Source organism: Heterodontus francisci, chromosome 1 (genome assembly GCF_036365525.1).
Source record: "Heterodontus francisci isolate sHetFra1 chromosome 1, sHetFra1.hap1, whole genome shotgun sequence".
NCBI lineage: Eukaryota > Metazoa > Chordata > Chondrichthyes > Heterodontiformes > Heterodontidae > Heterodontus > Heterodontus francisci.
Genome location: NC_090371.1, coordinates 93,889,774 through 93,917,249, shown reverse-complemented (window position 1 = coordinate 93,917,249; position 27,476 = coordinate 93,889,774).

The following is a 27,476-nucleotide window of genomic DNA, read 5'->3' as shown; positions in this document are numbered from 1 at the left end:
ACCAGACCTGCTGAGTATTTCCAGCACTTTCTGCTTTTGTTTAAAACAGGTGATACTTCCTTGCTCTTTGAAATAATGCTATCGGAGATTCTTACATCCATTTGAGAGCGTCCACAGGGCTTCAGTTTAACATCACACCTGAAAGACAGCATCCCCTCACTACTGCACTGGAGTGTCAGCATTGATTTTTGTGTTTAAGTCCTGGAGTGGGACTTGAATCCACAGCTTTCCTTGCTCAAAGGTGAGAGTGCTAACTACTGAGCCTCAGCAGGTATGGAGGTGGGCTGATGGATCGGATACAAATAATTAGGCTGAATAGGTGTTGTACAGATAGGAGAAAGGTTCAAAATGGTCTATCCCAGAGTCAGTGCCATGTCCATTTTAATTCTTGGCATGTATAGATGATTTGGATTTTGGATATAGGGAAGAAAATTTCAAACTTTGTGAAGAGAGAGACAAAAAACTCATTAAGAACCCTGCCCACATCTTCTGCATCCATGCATAACTTCCCTTGTACATCTCTGATAGGCCCTACCCTTTCCTTAGTTATCCACTTGCTCTTAATGTACTGATAAAACTTCTTCGGGTTTTCCTTATTTTATTTGCCAATAATTTTTCATGTCCTCTCTTTGCTTTTCTAATTTCCTTTTTTACTTCACTTTCTATACTGCTCTAGGCTTTCTAAAGTATTAAGTTTTTTGTGATCGTCATAAGCTTTCTTTTTCTGCTTTAACTTGCCCTGTAAGCTTCTAGATAACTAGGGGGCTCTAGATTTGGCAGTACCACCCTTTATTTTTGTGGGGACATGCCTACACTGCGCCTGTAGTATCTCACTTTTGAATGCCTCCTACTGGTTTGCCACTGATTTTCCTTCAAGTAGCTGTATCCAGTCCACTTTCATCAGGTCACCTCTCAGTTTTGTAAAATTTGATTCCCAAAATTTAGAACTTTTACTCCTGTTTTTATCTTTGTCCTTTTCCATGACTATGCTAAAACTAACCGTATGGCGTATTGCATACAGTTCTGGTTACCAAATTACAAGAAGGACATTGGAGAGAGTACAGAGGAGATTTAAAAGAATATTTCCAGGGTTTGAAAGTTGCAACTATGAGGAAAGAATAAATAGGCTAGGATTGTTTTCCTTAGAACAGAGGAGACTGAGGGGTGACTTAATTGAGGTATACAAAGTTATGAGGGGTCTAAATAGAGAAGACAGGAAGGACCTGTTTCCCCTAGCAGAGAAGTCAATTACCAGGAGGCACAGATTTAAGATGATTGGTAGAAGGATTAGTGGGGACATGAGGAAAAACCTTTTCACCCAGAGGGTGGTGGGTGTCTGGAATTCACTGCCAGGATCAGTGGTGGAGGCAGAAACCCTCAATTCTTTTAAAAGGTACCTGGACATGCCTCTGAAGTGCTGTAACCTGCGAGACTATGGACAAAGTGCTGAAAGGTGGGATTAGATTGGGCAGCTAGTTTTTTTCGGCTGGCACGGACACAATGGGATGAATGGACTCCTTCTATGCCATAATTTTTCTATAGTTCTATAATACCTTTGTTGCACCAGAAGTGCGGCAGGGTGTAGCTTCATTTTGTTGCTGTCACATGCCCACTCTAAATCCCGGGAATAGGGTCATTATCATATTGAGATGCCAATGACATGACAGATTCGCCCACCCAATGGAAGTGCCACCACATCGGCATGACAACCTGGTACTCTGAGGGGGGCAGCCACAAGTCAATCGGGCTGAAGATGAAAAGATAGTCAGGTTTTGTTTCTGAATATTCCCTTTACTTTATGCCCAGAATCAAGTAGCAGTCAATCCTTCTGGGATTGATTGCCATTCTCTCATCCTAATGAGGTCCATTTGCAAACCAGAAAAGCTATTATACTTGGCTTCTGCATGCATATGTATGGCTGGGGCATTTGGCAGTATATCAGTCAAGATTCTCAAAGAACTTGAAGATGGGATGGGGATGTGCCTCCTCTCCATTGGAATGTGTCATTGCTGCATCCCTGGAATGAAAACTCAGCAGAGACGATTCTGCCCCAAATCTCAATGCCTCCACTGATACAATGCCAGAATTCTACTCCAAGGCAAAGCAGAACTCCTGTGCTAAAATGTCTAAGCTACTATTGCTACTCACACTTTCTGTTTTGGAGGTCGAACCAATTGCCTTTGTTAAAGCATTTTCATATGCTTAAAAATCTGCTTTACAAATTAGTTTTCTAACCAGTGAATAGCTTATATTCAGAAGAACGGTGCATTATAGGTGTGCCCAAATATGGGAACAAACCTGTGCCTTATGCAAGAGGATTGATACAAACATAAATCTGGTACTGAAGGTTAACTATCTCCAAAGGCTAGCAGTACGTACATATTATTGAAATGTTTGGCATTACCTTTTCATTGAGTTTTTAATTTACCCATGTGCCCATAGTGAGTATCAAAAAGCAAGAGAACACCTCATAGTATAGAACTGAAGGATGTCATTGACATGACAAGCAAACCATTTGTGAGGGTCCAAACAGAGCTATTTCAGAAATGATATGAATGCGCAACAGTAATGTAAAAACATAATAATAAACAGACTCTGATTCCAATGTATAATGCTCCCTGATGAGATGCTGGTGACTGTGTATGATCTACAGTTGTGAAATGATGACTACACATGGGTCTCTTAGTCTGTGAGGCTTTACTCCCAGCCTGGAGCCTTCTCAACATGAGCACAGGTTGCAGCGAGGCCTGGAAAACGTATGTCAGCCAAGAGCGACGTCTCAATTCATTCCATCTTCGCTGCCTCCGGAGAATCCTTGGCATCAGGTGGCAGGACCGTATCTCCAACACAGAAGTCCTCTAGGCGGCCAACATCCCCAGCTTATACACACTACTGAGTCAGCGGCGCTTGAGATGGCTTGGCCATGTGAGCCGCATGGAAGATGGCAGGATCCCCAAGGACACATTGTACAGAGAGCTCGCCACTGGTATCAGACCCACCGGCCGTCCATGTCTCCGCTTTAAAGACGTCTGCAAACGCGACATGAAATCCTGTGACATTGATCACAAGTTGTGGGAGTAAGTTGCCAGCGATCGCCTGAGCTGGCGGACAGCCATAAAGGCGGGGCTAAAGTGTGGCGAGTCGAAGAGACTTAGCAGTTGGAAGGAAAAAAGACAGAAGCGCAAGGAGAGAGCCAACTGTGTAACAGCCCCGACAACCAATTTTATCTGCAGCACCTGTGGAAGAGTCTGTCACTCTAGTCTTGGCCTTTATATCCACTCCAGGCGCTGCTTCACAAACCACTGACCACCTGCAGGCGCTTACCCATTGTCTCCCAAACCAAGGAGGCCAAAGAAGGGTGCCAGTTTTCCCTGGACAGGAAAGTGAAGGTGTGAGTGCCACACGTCACGCTGAAGATCGGGAATTTAAGGTAAGATCGCTGTGGATTAGGTTTTAATTAATGCAGCCATGTCATTTAAATACTTAAACCAGGTTCCAGTTGCAAAGCGGCGGAGGGGCAGCAACGGAGTTTCCCCGCATCTGGGAATATCGGGCCCGACAATCCCAGCGTTGGGTTCCGTGGCTGCTGCTCCGATTCTCCAGTGCCACCTCCCCCCACCCCCCCCCCCCCACCCCACCACGATATCCAATGTCGGGCTGGGAACAAAATCCAGCCCTATTATATGTTCCTGACCTTTGCACCCAGGAAGAAAGGGAAATCTCCTGGAGCAATGGTCAGGTAATTTGCCCTTTAACTAGGCTTTAGAAAGTTCCATATGCATACCATGAAGCAAGGCTTAAGTCAATCAACAATAATAACGTAAAATATGGGTTACACACCATTGCCACCAGTCAAGGTATATGCACTTTTACCATCTAGTAGAGCTTGAGAGAAAGAGAGAGCTATTCAAGTGAAGACCAAAGAGAAAATAAAAGCAGATTCTCCAGCTCTAATGAAGTTATATTAGGTTGACTGACCTCCACATTGTCAACCGACCTCTACCAGGAGAGCTTGTAAGTAGGTTCCTTTTCCCCATTGCTTCTGTACTTTCCACACGCTACATGCAACTCAATCTACAATAGCTCTTTAATTACCTTCTTATCTGCACTGTTGGATACAGGTACAGATTGTCTATGTATGCTGTTTAAAGGCTTCTTATTCCATGGCATTCCTACATCAGTAAATAGGCTAATCAGTGTCTTATTCTGGAAATTATGATTGTAGTACCTCTTGGTATTTGGAAATACTATTCTTACACTTATAACAAATCTATAATACTTTACAATATTGTTTTTTATATTCTTAATACTTCCAGTGTAGCTAGAACATTAGAAATGTTAAAGAGCTTGCATTGAAAAATGCAGTCCAGAAGTATTATAATTTATTTCTGCCTTTTTCATGAATTTTGTATTTCTCAATGTGAGGGATGGTGGTTTTACATAACAGATACCTATTATCACCATCATGAACTTGGAAGTCGGTGTAGTATAGATTGGATACAGATTATTTTTATTTTTAATTTTTCTTTGGCCTCCTTATCTCGAGAGACAATGGGTAAGCGCCTGGAGGCTCTCTTTCTATCAAGCTCTACTAGATGGTAAAAGTGCATATACCTTTACTGGTGGCAATGGTGTGTAACCCATATTTTACGTTATTATTGTTGATTTACTTAAGCCTTGCTTCATGGTATGCATATGGAACTTTCTAAAGCCTAGTTATAGGGCAAATTACCTGACCATTGCTCCTGGAGATTTCCCTTTCTTCCTGGGTGCAAAGGTCAGGAACATATAATAGGTCTGGATTTTGTTCCCAGCCCGACATTGGATATCATGGCGGGGTGGGGGGAGGTGGCACTGGAGAATCGGAGCAGCAGCCACGGAACCCAACGCTGGGATTGTCGGGCCCGATATTCCCAGATGCGGGGAAATTCCGTTGCTGCCCCTCCGCCGCTTTGCAACGGGAACCTGGTTTAAGTATTTAAATGACATGGCTGCATTAATTAAAACCTAATCCACAGCGATCTTACCTTAAATTCCCGATCTTCAGCGTGACGTGTGGCACTCACACCTTCACTTTCCTGTCCAGGGAAAACTGGCTCCCTTCTTTGGCCTCCTTGGTTCGGGAGACAATGGGTAAGCGCCTGCAGGTGGTCAGTGGTTTATGGAGCAGCGCCTGGAGTGGCTATAAAGGCCAATACTAGACTTACAGACTCTTCCACAGGTGCTGCAGAAAAATTTGATTGTCGGGGCTGTTACACAGTTGGCTCTTCCCTTGCGCCTCTGTCTTTTTTCCTGCCATCTGCTAAGTCTCTTCGACTCGCCACATTTTAGCCCCGCCTTTATGGCTGTCCGCCAGCTCTGGCGAACGCTGGCAACTGACTCCCACTGACTCCCACGCCACACAAATTAAACCTCTGTCTTTTCCACCCCATGAAGGGGCCCTTCCTCTGAGAAAAGCATCTGTATTGTATCAGTGTGACATTTTCCTATTTCTAACCTGAGCTATCTTGTGCTGCCCTGAGTGAGATTGCAATATGGGGCAGTTTTATGCTGTAGTCCTGTGTCCATTAGAACGTTGATTGAGAATGCCAAATGTATTTCACCTAGGATTATGGCAGCTATCAGACAGGGGAAGTCTTCATCCCTGCAATAGGGGTTTGGGATGAAGGTGTGGGTATATATCCAAAAATAGCACCCAATTACCTTCTCATAAGATTTTTTGCATTGGTCTAATTAAAGTTTTCATTTGACAGAATTGTTTTTTGCAATCTAACTGGAAGAAATATAAATGGAAGAGAATATAGAACACCTTCATACTCCCAAAGTTAAAAAGTGATAGATATAGATGTGACCCATCACAAAGGGCTGGAAGCAGCACAAAAATGAGAAAACAAACATCGGTACAGATTCCAGATAAAGGAGGAATAAATCTATCCTGATGTTCACCAAAGGTGTGAACTGATTTGCCTTGGGAACTGGGAAGTATGATTTAATTTCTAGTATGGTGCTCAAACAGTGGTTAGTTCCTTTAAGTCAGATCTAGATTATAAATTCTTGTGACTGAATTCTATTTTTTTCTATATTTTGCATTTGCACAGTGTTTCATTGCACAGATTTTGTTCAGTGCTACAAAATAAATCTTAATTTGCTGTATTTGTTTAATCTGGGCCCTTTTCTCAATTTTGTGACAGCCTTGGATTATGCATATCTCCACTTACTATTCCTTATTCTATCCCTGTCTTTATAACTCTGCATCCAACATTCATTCTAAATTTCATATTCCACATCCTAATATGTGCATCTTACAGTTACGTTTTTGACCTAACAGAATAAGATGGGAGAGAAAGGAATGCAAATAGTGGCAACCAACAAATAACTAAATGGAATTCTATAGACTATACAATGATCGATATATGCCTGCTGCTACCATCAGCTATTTTATCAAAAATGTTTGCTAAGAGTTTTAGGCCCTAATATTTGACTTTAAAACTCCCTTTTGACAGTGTTTGCACTGGCTAATGTGTGTTAAATGTGGTGTATTCAAAGTACATACTCCCTGTAAAATTGACTTCCGCCTTAAATTGAAAACTGGTGCTACACCAGCATAGCCCTTATTACCCACTCATACATGATTGCTCTGCATAGATTTTGTCCTTGGTTAAGTTAAACCAACAGCCCAGCAATCCTGGACACCAAAATGTGCAGGGTTTATGACACAGTCATCAGCAACCTTGAAGTAAGTGAAAATACCCATAAATCACTTTGATATGTTATTTTTTCCCCAAGAAAGTGTAATAGAAGCACTCCAGAAGCATTGCCATCTGGTAGGGGCTCTGCTGAAACTGTTTATATAAGCTGTTTCTGGAGAGATAGTATGGCGTAATACCAGATTTCCATATACTGAACAAATATTTGAGACCAAGCAACCAGCTGTTTTCAGGATGCCATTAAGTGACTAGAGTGCTGTAACAGTCGATCTAAACAACTCATCAGCCCAGCCAATGGACTGTCATTCCCTAGTCAGTCTGTGGTCTCATAGCAGCAGTCTGGTTATTTTTCTCTTGTCTGATAAATGCTACACACTGTGCACAGATTGCGCAAATCCTGCTTTGATTTTTTGTGAAGAGTTTTATGAATATAGGATTCACGAGGACATTATTAATGAACTACTCAGTTTGTCCGTTGCTGGGTCGTCATATGTATTTAGTATCATCTATCTTTCTACCGATAACAGACTGAAGAGTGCATTACTGTGTAACCAGGCTGCCCTGGAATGGGACTCAGAGTTATAGGTAGTGATTCCACTGGGTGTACGTTTTGCTTCTTCCAAATATGTAGGACAAAATAACAAATTCATATCGTTTCACTTTTAAAAAAATTACATGGACTTAAAACTCTTAAAAGCTTTTCAGGAATATGTTTTACATTTCCATTTTGTTTTCAGAAGCATGTTTGTTCTCATTATTTACAGAATTTCATTTAGCTGATGATATAGCTAGTGAAGAAAAGTTTTTCCAAAATTAAAAAAGGGGAAAATATCCCAGAACTTTGATATAAGCAATGACATACATTTAAAGATATTTTGAAATAATGCTGAGCATAACTGCTTTATTTTTGCAGTATTTTCTGTCTTTATTTTAGATATCTAGCATTCTGTTCATGTCTTTAAATAGGTTTGTTTTAATAATTTTACAAGTGTGGTTGTACTTGGCTATACAGTTTAGAAGATTTCAATTTCAATCCCCATCTTATGTTGAGTATGCTGATTTCAACTGGGAGCATTTCATCAGGTCCTGCAACTGGGCTTTGTGCTTTGAACTAGGGATGAGATATCAGCCAGGGTTCTAGATCCTAATTGCTATCTAATAACCTGTTTAAAAAATTATTTATATGTGACTTTGGGTGAGGACAAAATCAAGCTTGGCTGTAATGGGTAACACTCAGGTTTTGAATTTCTGTGAAGCTCTTCTTCACTTGGCTTGACTTCACTTGGAGAGAAGGTCCAGGAAAACCTGGAAAATGGAGTAAAGTCTCACTCATGAAGAATCATTCTTGGATGACGACCAGAGGGACAATATAACCCATAGAACCATACCCCCATGAAATCAATGACTGGGGGAAAAGTTTAAACAAAACTGAATAATTTTGAAATTAAGTACATGGAACTAATGGTTTTCATTTAAATTAAAATTGAAAATGCTGGAAATACTTAGCAGGTCAGGCAACATTTGTGGAGAAGCAGAGTTAACATTTCAAGTTGGTCACCTGGCGAGCTGCTTACTTTCATAAACCATATATGTTTATGACATCCACCTCTACCTCCCCAACATCTATCTCAACCACTCCACTGCCCCTGTACTATCAGACTACTTGTCTGACATTCCATCTTAGAGGATCTACAATTTACTCTGTTTAAACATTTATAGGTTCAAAAACCATTGGTTTGTGGCCCCATATACTCGCTACGGATTCCATCTCTCGCCCCCAGTCACTGTCTCAGGGTCATACAGACTGGTTGCAGTCTCAGCATCCTATTCACCCCCAACCAAAGCTTCCAACTCCATATACACTCTCTAATATATAAAAACCTTACTTCTATCTCCTTAATAACCTCCACCACTGCCCCAATCTCAGCTGACCTGCTGCTAAAATGATCACACATGGCATTCTCACCTCCAAATTTGACTATTACAATGTTTTCCTGGCTGACCTCCCATTCCCAACCCTCAGAAAACTTCAATTTATCCAATGGTCTATTACCATAGCCAGTCGTGCACTGTTCACTTTCCATATGAACTACATTGGCTCCTGGCAACCCCCAGTGAGTTAAAATTCGTATTTTAGTATTTCCCTTCACTATTTCTGTAACCTGCTCCAGCTCTAAAATGTAACCCCCACCCACCACCACCGACTCCCGTCCCAAACTCACCACTATCTTCTCAAGGGTAATTGGGGATGGGCAATAAATGCTGGCCTGGCCAGCGACGCCCACATCCCATGAATGAATAAAAAAAAACCTGAACTCTCTGTTCCTCTGACTCTGACCTACTGTGCAACCTGCCCTCCCTTTGCCTCATCATTAGTGGCTGTACCTTCAAGTACCTGGATCCCACAATCTGGAATCTCATCCTAAACTCTTTCATCTCTCTACCTACCCCACTTCTTTAAAACTCTTTAAACAGGTTTTTGGTCACACCTCCTACAATCTGATTGCTTGGCTCTGGCATCCAGTTTTCTGATTATGGCTTGGGATGCCATAATTTAAAAAAAACTCTTCTAAATCTCCTCTTGGCCTTCTCTACTCAAATGAAAATTTCCCCAATATCTTCTCACATCAGTAGCTTTGCATCCTTGATGTCCTCCTGGTGAAACTACACTATACCTTCAATATGGCTTTAAGTATTGCGACTCCTCAGATACGGAAGCAGTCCGTGTAGAAATGCAGCAAGACCTGGACAATATCCAGGCTTGGGCTGATAAATGGCAAGCAACATTCCCGCCACACATGTGCCAGGCAATGACCATCTCCCTTTGGCATTCAATGGTGTGCCGATCACTGAATTCCCCAGTATCAACATCCTGGGGGTTACCATTGACCAGCAACTGAATTGGAGTAGCCATACAAATACTATGGCTACAAGAGCAGGTCAGAGGCTAGGAAACCTGCAGTGAGTAACTCACCTCCTGACTCCCCAAAGCCTGTCCACCATCTAAAAGGCTCAAGTCAGGTGTGTGATGGAATATTCTCCACTTGCCTGGATGGGTGCAGCTCCAACAACACTCAAGAAGCTCAACACCATCCAGGACAAAGCCACCCACTTGATTGGAACCCATCCACAAACATTTACTTCCTCCACCACTGACGCACAGTGTCAGCAGTGTGTGCCATTTACAAGATGCACTGCAGCAATACACCAAGGTTCCTTAGACAGCACCTTCCAAACCCGCGACCTCTACCACCTAGAATGACAAGGGCAGCAGATGCGTGGGAACACCACCACCTGCACGTTCCCCTCCAAGCCACACACCATCCTGATTGGAACTATATCGCCGTTTCTTCACTGTCACTGGGTCAAAATCCTGGAACTCCCTAACAGCACTGTGAGTGTACCTACCCTACATGGACTGCAGCGGTTCAAGAAGGCAGCTCACCACCACCTTCTCAAGGGTAGTTAGGGATGGGCAATAAATGCTGGCCTAGCCAGCAATGCCCACATCCCATGAATGAATAAAAAAAAGTAAAGCCATTTCTATAATTAGGTGCACATAAATGTAAGTCAAATTATCATGCTGGGAATCAGTGCCAGAACTGGCATCAAGCTGGTAAGCAGCTAACACAAACCAATACATCAAGGAAGCCTCAAATCAATTTATGCCAGCTATCAGCCGACATGTGTGGCTTTTAAGGCAATAAAAGGTGTAAATTCTCAGAGGAGCCAGGAAATCCCCCAACTTGTCCCTTGATATTGGCATAGTCAGGCAGAAGATTTGCCAATGAACCCCTGATCAGAATTTAAAAAGGCACAGCCAGATGGAAATCAATCTTTCCACTCTTAACAACTCCATTGACGTGGAATTCATGTCTGTGTATGATATACTGTCCAAGGGCCAAGGGACAGTATAGAGAAGAGAAAGATGATGGAGGCCAAGGATAGATCCTTGGGGGACTCCAGAAGTAACAATATGGGAATGGGAAAAGAAGCTACTGCTGGAGATATTCCAGCTACAATTGGATAAGAAAGAGTGGGTCTTATGGTGAGACAAGATAGGGGAGGGCATGGGGGAAATTGGAGTGAAACTAGGGAGAGACAGTTGTCAATTAAATTATGAGATGCCTGCAGGAGTGCCAGCCTTGACTCAGTGGTAGCACTCTCACCTTTGTTAGAAGGCTTGAGTTCAAAAGTTTCATTCCAGAGACTTGAGCAAATAATCTAGGCTGTCACTTCAGGACAGTACTGAGGGAATGCTGCACAATTGTCTGGCTGCATTTCAAAGTTAAGCATTCATTGGCTGGAAAATACTTTGGGATGTATTGAGGATGTGAAAGGTGTTATTTAAATGCAAATTATTTCTTTTATGGAGATGTACAATTTCAGTATTGCAAATGGCAAGTATTACATTGTGTTTACCACACAGAAATAGGCCATTTGTCTCAACAGGCCCATGCTGGTGTTTATGCTCGACGAGCCTCCTCCCACTCTTCTTCATCTAAGTCCATCAATATATCATTCTATTCCTTTCTCCCTCCAGTGTTTATCAAGCTTTTCTTTAAATGCATCTATGCTAATTGCCCCAACTACTCCTTGTGGTAGCAAATTCCCTGTTTTAACCACTCTCTGGGTAAAGAAGTTTCTCCTGAAATCCCTATTAGATTTATTAATGCCTATCTTATATTTGTAGTCCTTAGTTCCGGTCTCCCCTTGCAAGTGAAAACATCTTCTCTACATCTATCCAATCAATCTCTTTCATAATCTTGAAGACCTCTATCAGGTCATCAGATCTTGGCTCTTTTGGCCAAAAGAACCCCAGCCTGTTTGATCTTTCCTGATAGTTATAACCTTTCAGCTCTGGTGTCATTCTATTACAACTTTTTTTGCACCTTCTCCAATGCCTCTATCATTTTTATAATCTTTTTTATATTATGGAGACCAGAACTGTTCACAGTCCTCCACTACAGTGTAGTTTAATCAACGCTCTGTACAAGTTTATCACAACCTCTCTGCTTTTTAATTCTCTCCCTCTAGAAATGATCCACAGTGCTTTATTTTTATGCCCTTACACACAGCTACTTTTTGTGATCCGAGTATATCTATCCCCAGTTCTTTCCACTCCTCTGCACCATTTAGACACTTCAGCCCCAATATTTACTGGAGGAGAAGACTTCTGGTTCAGGCCTACCTGATAGACATATGTGTTTTTGTTAACAGGTTCCCTATCCGGAGGCCAGCCTAATTACTGGATGGCTCCCAATTGGGTAGGGAATGCTCCAGAAGAGGCTTCAGTCCAGGAGCAGGCAGATATCTTGCTGCTGGAGTAGGATTGGATGGTAGTGGGGGGTGCGGGTGGGGGAACGGTGGGTGTTGGTGGATCAGCACAGTTTGGAGGATCAGTTAGAGAGTGGGAGCTGAGATGGAGGCTCGTAATTTGGTGGGGATGATTGTTTGGGGAAAGCTCCCACCGCCTTTAAAAGCCAAAGTGGGAGTGTTTGAAAGGGGGTTGGGTGCAGTTTAAAGACTTTTTTAATATTTTAATATCCCACTTGACCCAAATATTTTTGTGGTTTGAAATTACACCTTATGTACCAAGGAGTGACGTATCCGCAGGATTGAAGACGGTCGCATACCCAAGGACCTTCTGTATGGTGAGGTAGCTGGGGTCAGACAACAAGGGGAGCATCCAAAGCTCCACTTCAAGGATGCTTGTAAGCATGACAAGGAGGCCTTAATTGTCGACTGTTGCACTTGGGAGTCACTAGCTGGTGAAAGAGGAAAATGGTGACACATCCTGTGGACTGGTGTGCACTACCACGATGACCAGTTGTTCCAGCAGCTTGGCAACAGGCACCAATGTCAAAAACAATAACTCACAGCTTCACTTGGCAACTTCACGTGCAGCACTTGTGGCAGAACCTGCTTCTCGAGCATTGGCCTTCACAGCCATTAGCAAAGATGCACCAAGAGAAGACACCCCACCTAAATGGATTGTTTGCTGCGTGGCCATCATCTTTTGTAGATAGAAGGATGCCAACCATTCCAAAGAGTATACAACCTCCTTATTCTTCCTACCAAATTATACCACCTCACATTTATGTATATTGAAGTAAAATTTTCAATTCCATGCCCATTATGCTAGTTTATTAATCTCTTCCTGTATTTTGTCACAATCCTCCTCTGTATTAACAACACCCCCCCCTCCCAATTTGGTCTCATCTACAAATTTTGAAATTGTGCTTCTGATTCCCAAGTCCAAATCGTATATGTAAATATGATCAACTGTGTCCCAGCATCAATCCTTGGTGAACACCATGTCCCACCTTTTGCCAGTCTGAGTAATTATCTTTAACCCCTATTCTCTGTTCTCTGATTTGTTGCCAGCTCAGGTATAGGTCTGGATTTTGTGGAGGAGTCAGGGCTCCCAGCGCCGAGCCGAAAAGGTGGGGGAGCCCCACCTCGGTCTTTTCGTGCCCGCCCCCCAAAGCGATCCTCCAAATCTAAGTCTCTCACGCTGGGATCCCTGTCCTTTTAAAGATGGGGATCCCACCTCAAAGAGCTGCCAGCCGATCACAGGGCCAGCAGCTCAGTGGTATCGGCAGCACTACCGACAGTGTTGGCCACTGCTGCTACTGTAGAAGCCTTGGACCCAGGCCCAGCACTGGAACCCCAGACCTCAGGTAAGTGAGGCAGGGTCACCAGAGCCCATCTGGAAGGCCCCGGTGAAGGGAGTTTGGAGGGTGGGCATGAAGTCCGGGAGGGGGTGGGGGTGCGGTGGTCCATGGAGTTGTTGGTTTTGCCAGTGGGGTTCCTCCAAGGTCAACAGAATGCCTATGGAGGAGGGACCAGCCCAAACCTTCAGGGAGTGGCCTCGTTTTACAAGACACTCTCCCCGCATGGCTGAGCCACCCCCGCTGCTGGTTAGATCCTAGCGACAGCTGGAAGAGGCCTTTACGTGGCTGTTAATAGGCCAATTAAGGGCCTCAATTGGCCTCTGGGTGGGAGGGCCGTCATTAGCCTCTTCCACCCCCAGCAAAATCGCCTGGCGATGGGATGGCAACAGGCCCTCCACCCCCATTACCCATCATGGTTCTATGGGTCTCCCCTCGTCTCCGACCCCACCTCAGGGGGCCCCATAAAATTCAGCCCATTGTTTAAATGTTCTACATAATAAGTGACTGCATATCAAAAATTAGTTACTTGTATATAATAAGTGTTTTGAGATATTTCTGGGTAATGTGCTAAGATACTATATATTTTTTTATTTTCAGTGCTTACTATTATAAATTCTGTGACTGGGTGTTGCCAACGTGATCAGTGTTGCAGGGAGCACAACACAAGAAGTTGCTGATGCATTGTTTGTGATTTTCCATCCAAATGGATGGAGCGTAATTTTCCATGATTTCTGACATATACTCCCCACGCTGGATTGTACAATTATCCCTTGGATGAATTGTCAACAAATAATGAACTCACAGAAAAGAATTGAGCATTGGCTTTTGGATACTAACATTCCTCCAGATTCTTCTTCCTTGTCTCTTTCTTCTGACCCGATCCCTCCTACCAATCCTTGCCTTGTTTTCACTTTCCCCTCTGACCTTTCCCTCTCTGACCCCAAACGATCTGTCCTCAGCAAAGCCCTCAGCTTCATTCCATTGTGGTCCCACCTTAATGAAATTTGAACTCTGCATGATGCTGAGTTTGTCTTCCATCGCCTTCACCTCTGCACACACTTCTTTGACCACGAGGCTTGCCCCAAACAGCAGATGTTTTCTCCCATCTTCAGAATTCTTGCTTTACCTGGGCATTTCTCTCTGACTTCTTATCCTCTCTAGCTCTTTTCACTAAGAACTGCAAACGTGACATTGGCTGTCTTAATTTCTCTGCTCCCCTCGCTCCCTCTAACCTATCTCCCTCTGATTTTGCAGCACTCTCATTTTCTCAGGTCCAACCCGAGCACTATCATTAAATCTGCTGACAAGGGTGGCGCTGTTGTTGTTTGGCAAACTGATGTCTACATATTGGAGGCTGAATGCCAATTCTCTGTGACACTTTCTTCTACCTCACCCTGGACCGTGATACCAGCACTGAACATTAAGCCAGCATTTCCAAGACTGTCACTAACCTCATCTCCCCTGGAGATCTTCCCTCCATGGCCTCCAACTTTATAGTCCACTTCAACTCCTTCATAAACTCCACAAACAAGTCTGCGCTGGAAGACCCGTTGTTTCAACCTATTCTTTCCTGATTTCTTTCCTATCTCGACTGTTTATTTTCTCGACTCATCTTGTCTCTTCCCACCTACATCTGCGACACTTCCAACACCCTTTGCCACCTTAACAGTTTCCATGCCCTAACTGGCTCCTTTTTGCCATGATCGTCCAATCTCTTTGCATCTTCATTCCCCAGCAGGATGGTTTGAGTTCTCTCCATTCCATCTTTGAACGAAAGCTTAACCAGTTCCCATCCACCCCACCACCACCCTTCTCTGCCTGGGTGAACTTGTTCTCATATTGAACAACTTCCCCTTTAATTCCACTCACTTCCTCCAAATAAAAGGTGTTGCTTTGGGAAACCATATGGGTCCGAGCTATACCTGACTTGTCATGGAATATGTGGAACATTGTTTGTTCCAGTTCTACTTGAGTTCCCTAGCTCACATTTTTTCTGATAATTGATGACTGTACCAGTGCCATTTCCTGCTCTTGTCCTGAACTGGAAAATTTAATCAACTTTGCTTCCAATTTTCACCCTTCCTTCACCTTCATATGGTCCAACTCGGACTCTTCCCTTCCCTTCCTCAACTTCTCTGTCTTCATTTCCGGAGATAGGCTATCAACCAATGTTCACTATGAGCTCACTGACTCCCACAGCTACCTCCACAACACTATCTCACACCCTGCTTCCTGTAAGGACTCTATTCCATTCTCCCAGTTTCTCCATCTTCATTATATCTGTTCTGATCCAACCTTTCATACTAGAGCTTTCGATATGTCTTCCTTTCTCCTCAGCTGAGGATCTCCCCCACCATGGTTGACAGGACCCTCGACTGTGTCCATTCCATTCCCCAAATATATGGTCTCACCCCTTTCCCTCCCTCCCAGAACCATGATAGGGTCCTCCTTGTCCTCACCTTTCACTCCACCAGCATCCACATTCAATGCATCATCCTCTACCATTTCCACCATCTCCAGCGTGATGCCACCACCAAACACATCTTCCCCTCCCCTTTCAGCATTCCAAAGGGACAGTTTCCTCTGTGACACCCTGATCCAGTCCTCAATCATCCTCACCACTTCATCTCCTACCCATGGCACATTCTTGTGCAAGTGCCAGAGATACAACAGCTGCCCTTTTACCTCCTTCTTTCTCACCATCTTGGGTCCCAAACACTCCTTCCAAGTGAAACAACGATTTACTTGTACTTCTTTCAAATTATTATATTCACTGCTCATGATGTGGTCTCCTCGACGTTGGGGTTTTGAAATGCAGATTCATATGCAGAACCCACTGTTCAGTCTGCAAGCATGACCCTGAGCTTCCGGTCACCTGCCATTTTAATTCTCGGCCCCATTCCCACTCTGAACTCTGTTCTCAGCCTCCTTCACTGTTCTAATGAAGTTCAATGTAAGCTTGAGGAACAACATCTCATCTTTCAATTAGGCAGTTTGCAGCCTTCCGGATTTAGCATTGAGTTCAACAATTTCAGATTGTAAACTCTGCCCCCATTTTGTTGCATGTTTCTTTGCTGTTTTTGGATGGCAGCTGTTGGTAATCTTTCTGCTATTCTGCTTTTCCCATTTGTTCCTCCTCTAGAACCATCTTTTTTTTCTTTACCTGTCCCATTACCATCTTCTTTTGCCTCGCACCATAATCCCTTTTGCTATTTAATCTCTCCTGCCTTCCCACTTTCCCTGCCTCTGTACATGCTTAAAACCCATTACATTTCTAACTGTTTCCTGTTTTGAAATATTAACTCTAGTTCTTTCTGCACAGATGCCTCGAGACCTGCTGAGCATTTTCAGCACTTTTTGTATATTTGAGCATTGACTCAGATTGCTCTTGGTATCTGTTGATACGATTCATTGACCTTACCTTTATTGTACACATTTACATCTATTCCATGAGTGCTGCATTTTTGGTGCCTATTTGATGATACACATTCTATTGATTTCAATAATAACAAAGCATTGCACTTGATTCCATTTACATGTCTTATGTCAAGATGTTTTCCTATTCTCACTTCTGTAATAGTTTGGCCCTTTAAGTATGTGGTAAGAACTGTATAGAGCTTTATAATCAACACCACCACACCCACCCCCTCACCCACCCTGTCACAACTACAAATGCTAATCTATAATTGTTTATAGAAGGTAACGTGGCTGAATATTGCATTGTAATCATTTTAACTACTACAAAACTACACAATTTTAAAACAAAAGAGGATATGTTCCAAAATAAGTTAGTTTGTGTATATAGTGCATTCTCTGACAACAATGGTTACATGTTTATTCTTGGTAAGTGTATGAAAAAAACTAAGCAAAATTAGCTTATCTTAGCAAGACTTTCATATTCCATTACTCTGTAATCGCTCTCTGGGTGTGCTGGTGCTGGTGATTCACTTTGTTTGTGTCATATATGGTGGCGCACATGCAGGTGTATATGTACAAAATAAATTGAATACTTAGCATGTTAATTTGTGCTGGCTGTGCTCAGGTGGGGGAGGCAGTGGCGTAGTGGTATTATCACTGGACTAGTACCCCAGAGACCCAGGGTATTGCTCTGGGGACACGGGTTCAAATCCCACCACAGTAGAAGGTGGAATTTGAATTCAATTAATAAATCTGGAATTTAAAAAAAAGCTAGTCAAATGATGGCCATGAAACCATTGTTGATTGTTGTAAAAACCCATCTGGTTCACTAACGTCCTTTAGAGAAGGAAATCTGCTGTCCTTATCTGGTCTGGCCTACATGTGACTCCAGACCCACAGCAATGTGGTTGACTCTTACATGCCCTCTGAAATGGCCTAGCAAGCCACTCAGTTAGGGCAATTAGGGATGGGCAATAAATGCTGGCCTAGCCAGTGATGCCCACATCCCATGAATGAATAAATAAAAAAAAGGTGGAAGAATCCAATGGTTGGTCTGTACTATTGGAGCAACATATATGGAAATATTTTACACTGTTACCAACCTTTAAAATGCCACTGTCTTCATGAGATATTTGACAAGATCTTCCCCAGGCTTAGCAGGTAAGTCATAGCCTGCCGGGATCAATCCCTTGTTCTGGGCTGGTCTCAGTCAGGGTAATTGTAGCATAACTCACCTGGTGGGTTTGGATTGGATGTTCATTTTACACCCCACCTGATTTTACGGTGCATTGACTTCAATGGAGTGTAAAATTGGTGGGATGTAAAACCTAAATCTATTCATGATATCCCTTTAACCAACAGAATAATCACACCTGAGTCTTGCCTACTTTAATCATCCACCACCACCCTCCCCATCCCCCCTTCTCCCTGGGTAGGAAAGCATTGAATTGGGAGAAGATGCCAGTGCATAAATCTACGTTTTTCAGTTTTTTTTTTAAAAAAAAGGAAATAATCATTCAAATGAGACAATCTATTCCAGACATAAAGCCATTTCTCTCTCACAATGAAGACAAAATAATGACAACTTCAGCATAGCAGTGAGGCAGAAACCACAAATAATACATAATTTACATGTTAAAATAGCGCAGCGTGAAGACACATAAAACAGTAGCATCTGCACAACTTAAATATGCAACATAGTCTCACACATTTTTACATTTATAGAAAATAGTGCAGAGATCTATTTTTTGAAACATACCTTAACTAAGGAATAGGAGCTAACTGGGACTAGTTAAAATCTTACAGCTATTCTTTAAAATATGAGCCTGAATTCAGGTTGTTCTGTGAGGCATCACTCAATAGAGGCATCACAGCAGCACTGTAAACATCATTTGGACAAGCAGTTTTTCTGCTCAACTTGTTTTGATGCTGATGAAGGTGGACTTCCTTCCGAAGTGAAATGATCCGCACAGTTTTCGATCAATGGCACTGTGGATATAATGGTAATCACTCTTACAGCTTAGGTAGCATTTTCTAGAAATTACATCCTTTTTAAAAAACTGTATATTCACATGGAACTGGCAAAGCCTCTACTATCATTAGATAACTACATCTGTTCAGTAGCATTGTAGCCTGAGCAGGAAGGGGATTACAAGGATTTGGCATGCTTGTGAATGTCTAGCAAGGAAACATTTTACTAATATTTGATTAAATGTCATAGAATGTCCACTGACATCAAATAGTCCATTTTAGTTGAATGTATAGTGATATATCCAGTCGCAGTCATATTCAACAGATTTTTGGATGAAATTAGTTCTCTGACACTTAAGAATCCAAAGGCATTTTACAGTTACCTGCACAGCAAGTCTCCTCATTCTAGACAAGACGTTGCTTCTCTTGCCATTATACATAAGAATCAGAGTCTATTTATTATTATGTTTTTCTTTTTGAACAGAAATTACTGTACTCTGGTCAAAAACTGCTTCAGTGCTTGAAATGACCAGCTTGGACTTTAGCTTCAAAATGTTTCTATGCTAATAGATCTATTATAGTTGGCTTTTGGAGGGAGGCTATAATTCTCAGTTCTTACCCCACAGAATCCTAACTTTAACTATGGAAACAGTGAAGGTATAACACATACCAGGGTGTGTTTAAGACCTTCTTGCCCTCAGACCTGCATAGTTTCTTGCATGATGGAAGTGTTGGATACTCAACAGGTGCTCCCTGCTTCTTGTGAACCCTTGCTTTAGTCCCTCAATATACCTGGTTTTAAGGCATACTGTTACAGATCACAGATTAGTCTGGTGCTAAAGACAAATTGCTTCTACAGGCAACAGACAAAGGCTATGCTGAGAGATGTTAGTCACATATCTCTCTTTGATATGCGTTACTTGTATGGATACGGAATGAATTGGATAATTTTTTTGCAAGGCACCAAATCTGGTGCAAAGTCTTTAATAGTTGAGAATATGTTTTTTCTCTCAGAGGGTTGTGCAACTTTGGAATTCTCTGCCTCAGAAGGTGGTGGAGGTGGGGTGATTGAATATTTTAAGGTGGAGGTAGATAGATTCTTGTTAGGCAAGGGAATCAAAAGTTATCAGGGGTAGATGGGAGTGTAGAACTCGAGGCACAAACAGATCAGCCATGATCTTATTGAATGGTGGAGCAGGCTCGAAGGGCCAAATGGCCTACTCCTGCTCCTAATTTGTATGTGCGTATGTTTACAGATTGGTTATTTAATAGCGTCGGACTGAATCTGCAACCTGTGCTCATGTTGAGAAGGCTCCAGGCTGGGAGTAAAGCCTCACAGACTAAGAGACCCATGTGTAGTCATCATTTCACAACTGTAGATCATACACAGTCACCAGCATCTCATCAGGGAGCATTATACATTGGAATCAGAGTCTGTTTATTATTATGTTTTTACATTACTGTTGCGCATTCATATCATTTCTGAAATAGCTCTGTTTGGACCCTCACAAATGGTTTGCTTTTCATGTCAATGACATCCTTCAGTTCTATACTATGAGGTGTTCTCTTGCTTTTTGATACTCACTATGGGCACATGGGTAAATTAAAAACTCAATGAAAAGGTAATGCCAAACATTTCAATAATATGTACGTACTGCTAGCCTTTGGAGATAGTTAACCTTCAGTACCAGATTTATGTTTGTATCAATCCTCTTGCATAAGGCACAGGTTTGTTCCCATATTTGGGCACACCTATAATGCACCGTTCTTCTGAATATAAGCTATTCACTGGTTAGAAAACTAATTTGTAAAGCAGATTTTTAAGCATATGAAAATGCTTTAACAAAGGCAATTGGTTCGACCTCCAAAACAGAAAGTGTGAGTAGCAATAGTAGCTTAGACATTTTAGCACAGGAGTTCTGCTTTGCCTTGGAGTAGAATTCTGGCATTGTATCAGTGGAGGCATTGAGATTTGGGGCAGAATCGTCTCTGCTGAGTTTTCATTCCAGGGATGCAGCAATGACACATTCCAATGGAGAGGAGGCACTTCCTCATCCCATCTTCAAGTTCTTTGAGAATCTTGACTGATATACTGCCAAATGCCCCAGCCATACATATGCATGCAGAAGCCAAGTATAATAGCTTTTCTGGTTTGCAAATGGACCTCATTAGGATGAGAGAATGGCAATCAATCCCAGAAGGATTGACTGCTACTTGATTCTGGGCATAAAGTAAAGGGAATATTCAGAAACAAAACCTGACTATCTTTTCATCTTCAGCCCGATTGACTTGTGGCTGCCCCCCTCAGAGTACCAGGTTGTCATGCCGAAGTGGTGGCACTTCCATTGGGTGGGCGAATCTGTCATGTAATTGGCATCTCAATATGATAATGACCCTATTCCCGGGATTTAGAGTGGGCATGTGACAGCAACAAAATGAAGCTACACCCTGCCGCACTTCTGGTGCTACAAAGGTATTATAGAACTATAGAAAAATTATGGCATAGAAGGAGTCCATTCATCCCATTGTGTCCGTGCCAGCCGAAAAAAACTAGCTGCCCAATCTAATCCCACCTTTCAGCACTTTGTCCATAGCCTCGCAGGTTACAGCACTTCAGATGCATGTCCAGGTACCTTTTAAAAGAATTGAGGGTTTCTACCTCCACCACTGATCCTGGCAGTGAATTCCAGACACCCACCACCCTCTGGGTGAAAAGGTTTTTCCTCATGTCCCCACTAATCCTTCTACCAATCATCTTAAATCTGTGCCTCCTGGTAATTGACTTCTCTGCTAGGGGAAACAGGTCCTTCCTGTCTTCTCCATCTAGACCCCTCATAACTTTGTATACCTCAATTAAGTCACCCCTCAGTCTCCTCTGTTCTAAGGAAAACAATCCTAGCCTATTTATTCTTTCCTCATAGTTGCAACTTTCAAACCCTGGAAATATTCTTGTAAATCTCCTCTGTACTCTCTCCAATGTCCTTCTTGTAATTTGGTAACCAGAACTGTATGCAATATGCCATACGGTTAGTTTTAGCATAGTCATGGAAAAGGACAAAGATAAAAACAGGAGTAAAAGTTCTAAATTTTGGGAATCAAATTTTACAAAACTGAGAGGTGACCTGACGAAAGTGGACTGGATACAGCTACTTGAAGGAAAATCAGTGGCAAACCAGTAGGAGGCATTCAAAAGTGAGATACTACAGGCGCAGTGTAGGCATGTCCCCACAAAAATAAAGGGTGGTCCTGCCAAATCTAGAGCCCCCTAGTTATCTAGAAGCTTACAGGGTAAGTTAAAGCAGAAAAAGAAAGCTTATGACGATCACGAAAAACTTAATACTTTAAAAAGCCTAGAGCAGTATAGAAAGTGCAGGGGTGAAGTAAAAAAGGAAATTAGAAAAGCAAAGAGAGGACATGAAAAGTTATTGGCAAATAAAATAAGGAAAACCCGAAGAAGTTTTATCAGTACATTAAGAACAAGTGGATAACTAAGGAAAGGGTAGGGCCTATCAGAGATGTTCAAGGGAAGTTATGCATGGATGCAGAAGATGTGGACAGGGTTCTTAATGAGTTTTTTGTCTCTCTCTTCACAAAGGAGAGGGATGATGCAGACATTGTAGTTAAAGAGGAGTGTGCAATATTAGATACGATAAGCATAATGAGAGAGGAAGTACTAGAGGGTCTGACATCCTTGAAAGTGGATAAATCGCCAGGGCCGGATGGATTGCATCCCAGCTTTTTAAAAGAAGCCAGCAAGGTTCTAAGGATCATCTTCAAATCCTCACTAGTAACAGGTGAGGTACCAGAGCATTGGAGGTCTGCGAACGTTGTACCATTGTTTAAAAAGGGTGCGAAGGATAGGTCAAATAATTATAGGCTGGTAAGCCTGACCCTGGTGGTGGGTAAATTATTAGAATCAAGTCTGAGTGATAGACTAAACTGCCACTTAAAAAGGCAAGGATTAATCAGGGACAGTCAGCATGGATTTGTTAAAGGAAGGTCATGTATTACTAAATTGATTGAATTTTTTGAGGAAGTAAGAATGAGGATTGATGAGGGTAGTGCAGTGGATGTGGTCTACATGGATTTTAGTAAGGCATTTGACAAGGTCCCACATGGAAGGCAGGTCAGTAAAATGAAAGCCCATGAGATACAGGGGAATGTGGCAGGTTGGATCCAAAATTGGCTCAGTGACAGGAAACAACGGGTCGTAGTCTATGGATGTTTTTGCGAATGGAAAGCGGTTTTCAGTGGCATTCCAGAGGGTCCCTTGTATTTGTGATGTATATTAATGATTTGGACTTAAATGTGGGAGGCATGATTGGGAAATTTGCTGATGACACAAAAATTGGCCATGTAGTTGATAGTGAAGAGGATAGCCATGGACTCCAGAATGATATCAATGGTTTGGTTGAGTGGGCGGAAAAGTGGCAAATGGAATTCAATCCAGAAAAGTGTGAGGTAGTGCATTTGGGGAGGGCAAACAAAGTGAGGGAATACACAATAAACGGGAGGATATTGCGAGGGGTGGAAGAAGTGAGAGACCCTGGAGTGCATGTCCACAGGTCCCTAAAGGTGGAAGTACAGGTAGATAAAGTAGTGAAGAAGACATGTAGAATGCTTTCCTTTATTGACCGAGGTATAGAATACAAAAGCAGGGATGCAATGCTGGAACTGTATAAAACATATATGTATATTATCAAAATTTCTACCCTATAACTCTTAAAATATGTTGAGGTAGAATGGGTAGAAAAGAGTATGATTACAGTTATATTTAAAACGTTGTTCAGAAAGAAACTAGGAAAGAAAAAATGGATAAAAGGACAAAGGAAGATAAAAGCTTTATTTCCAATTCTAAATAACATTAGGGGCTACGGAAGTACAGATAAAATGCCTTTGAGGCCAGTCATAGACCTCATACCAAATTGACTGGATCATTATGATATTCATGGTGGGTGACACGTGGCTTTAAGGCTGGTTCAATTGCAACTTTTGAAAGGAAATTGGATATATGTTTGAAAAGGGAAAAAAGTCACAGCTATGGGGAAAGAGCTGGGGAGTCGGACTAATTGCATAGGTGTTTCATGGCACAGGTGCAATGTTCGAATGGCCTCCTTCTGTGCTGTATGTTCCGAGATTCAGAGCACACCACAGCTGCTCCACTAGGGGGACCCCAAGGTCCTTTGTGGGTCGAAGTTAATAGCAGGTAATTTATTCTTCAGCTCCTCAGGAAGCTAGGAGCTTGGATATAAAAGGTAATGTATCCTCTACATTCAGCCTGTTGATTGCTGGCCATAAATGGCCACAAAACATTACCTGGGCAGAGCAGGGAGAAGAAAATCAGGCAAGCTCCATTATAGGCATGCAAACCTGTTCTTCCAATTTTCTTCTCTGTGCTGCACACTGGCAATGCTTTATGCCGATGTGATAAAGACAAACTTATGTAACAGCTGTGGATAAGAAATTCTGTTAGTGTTGATACGCAGGCGGCCCTTCTGCTTGGAGTGATGTAGCTTCTTTGGTTTGAGTCTAACTTTGCTGCACACCAGGGAGTGGTCGGTGTCGCAGTCCGCACTGTGGAAGCTGAGTGTGATTTGGACATTTGGACTGTTTATAGAGGCTCGCCTTGTGACGATGAGGTCCAGCATGGGCCAACGGCGTGATATTGGGTATCTCCATGAAACCTGGTGACAGGGTTTAGTATGAAAGAACGAGTTGATGATGCAAAGGTTGTGATAGGTACACAGCTCCAGCAGTCTCTGTCCATTCTCATTCATCCTTCCAATGCCATAGCGTCCAGGGCAGGAGGGCCATGAGTCATGGTCGGCCCCAACCCTGGCATTAAAGTCCCACAGCAGGAACAAATGTTCGGTATTAGGAATGCTACTAATGATATTATGGAGTTCCTCGTAGAACTGGTCTTTAACTTCAGGTGGGGAGCAGAGTGTTGGAGCATATATGCTGAGTAGGTGTACTGGGCCAGAGGCGGTGAGCAGTCGAATGGACAGTATGCGTTCCGAGCTATTTGAAAGTGGCTCTATCATGCTGAGCAAAGGGTTTCTGATGGCAAAGCCCACTCCATGCTGTCTTGGTTCTTCAGGATCCCTACCTGCCAGTATAAGATGTAGTCTTGCTCTCTGAGAGATCCGCTCGCAGGGAGGCGTGTCTCCTGAAGTACTTCAATGTCCACATTGAGTCTACTGAGCTCGTTGTTAATGATGACGGTCTTCTGAGAGTCATTGATTTGTGTAAGGTCTTCCGACAGGCCAGAACACATAGTTCTGATGTTCCAGCTTGCAAAACGAAAGGCTGGTACCTTCTTTCCTATTTTTGTTGTGCTGTTTGGTGCGGTGTTACAGTCCACTTGTCGGGTAATGACCCTGAGCTCCAAGCACCCATTGAAGCAGGTGGACTCTGGAGGGACAGAACCTTTCTGACCGGAGGCTGCCCGGTTTGAGGCAGGCAGTAGCAGTCCAGTGAGATGCGATAACCTCTCCCACCAACAAAGGCAACCCGTGGCGCCCAATTCCGACGCTAATTGAGCTGGACTTATAACCTGTAACTGCTGCCTTCTGTGTTGTTTCGATCGCTGTGAGGTGACTATGGAGTGACCTCTCCATGGCACATGCCTGGGCGGAATGTATGGAGATTGTGAGTTGCCCAAGCATCAAAACCCCCTCTCGGTCTTCCTAGTGGTGTCCAAAGGAGTGCAGAGCATGACGTTTGGCACTGGTATGGCTGCAGGAACTGCAGGAAACATGCCAAAGGTGACACATGACCACATTAGGGGTTCTGCTCCGGATTTCTGTTAGGTTTTACCCCCTTAGCCTTGGTCTCTCCCAAGACGCCCACAAGGCAGTGGGGTTGTTAGCTCCTATCCCTGAGCAGGGGATACATAAGTTTCTAAATTCACTTGAAAAAGCCCTTCAAAACACTCCTGCAGGGGATGCAGAGACGTAGTAGGCCCACATCAGAGACGCCATCTATGACTCAGCAATGACCACCGTTGTCAAACGTGAGAAGCAGAATGCCGACTGGTTTCAATCTCATTTTGAAGAGCTGGAACCTGTCATAGCTGCTAAGCACACTGCACTGTTGAACTACAAGAAAGCCCCCAGCGAGTTGACATCCGTAGCGAGAAGTGCGTTGTGCAAATGACGACTGGCAACACCTATGCAGTCGTATTCAGCTGGCCTCCAACACCGGAAACATCAGAAGAATGTATGATGGAATTAAGAGAGCTTTTGGGCCAACCATCAAGAAGATCGCGGGAAACGATCACTGACCAACGCAAGCAAATGGACCACTGGGTGGAGCACTACCTAGAACTGTGCTCCAGGGAAAATGTTGTCACTGAGACCGCCCTCATTGCAGCCCAGTCTCTGCCAGTTATGGATGAGCTGGACGAACAGCCAACAAAAGCCCCTGAAAAGGACGGCATTACCCCTGAAATAATCAAGAGTGCTAAGCCTGCTATACTCTCAGCACTCCACAAACTGCTTTGCCTGTCCTGGGATGAGGGAGCAGCACCACAGGACAAACGCGATACCAATATCATCACCCTCTATAAGAACAAGGGTGACCGTGGTGACTGCAACAACTACCGTGGAATCTCCCTGCTCAGCATAGTGGGGAAAGTCTTCGCCACAAGTCATTTTAAACAGACTCCAGAAGCTGGCTGAGCGTGTCTACCCTGAGGCACAGTGCAGCTTTCAAGCAGAGAGATCCATGCTGTTCTCCCTTCGCCAGCTACAGGAGAAATGCCGCAAACAACAGATGCCCCTCTACGTTGCTTTCATTGATCTCACCAAAGCCTTTGACCTCGTCAGCAGATGTGGTCTCTTCAGACTACTGGAAAAGATCGGATGTCCACCAAAGCTACTCAGTATCATCACCTCATTCCTTGACAATATGAAAGGCACAATTCAGCATAGCGTTGCCTCATCAGACCCCTTTCCTATCCTGAGTGGCGTGAAACAGGGCTGTGTTCTCGCACCTACACTGTTTCGGATCTTCCACTCACTCCTGCTCTCACATGCATTCAAGTCTTCAGAAGAAGGAATTTTCCTCTGCACAAGATCAGATGGCAGGTTGTTCAACCTTGTCTGTCTTAGATCGAAGACCAAAGTATGGAAAGTCCTCATCAGGGAACTCCTCTTTGCTGACGATGCTGCATTAACATCCCACACGGAAGAGTGTCTACAGAGCCTCATAGACAGGATTGCGGCTGCCTGCAACAAATTTGGCCTAACTATCAGCCTCAACAAACCAAACATCAAGGGACAGGACATCAGAAATGCTCCATCCATCAATATTGGCGACCACACTCTGGAAGTGGTTCAAGAGTTCACCTACCTAGGCTCAACTATCACCAGTAACCTGTCTCTCGATGCAGAAATCAACAAGTGCATGGGAAGGGCGTCTGCTGCTCTGTCCAGACTGGCCAAGAGGGTGTGGAAAATGGCACACTGACACGGAACACAAAAGTCCGAGTGTTTCAAGCCTGTGTCCTCAGTACCTTGCTCTATGACAGCGAGGCCTGGACAACATATGTCAGCCAAGAGCAACATTTCAACTCATTCCATCTTCGCTACCTCCAAAGAATCCTTGACATCAGGTGGCAGGACCGTATCTCCAACACAGAAGTCCTCGAGTCAGCCAACATCCCCAGCATATGCACCCTACTGAGCCAGCGGCGCTTGAG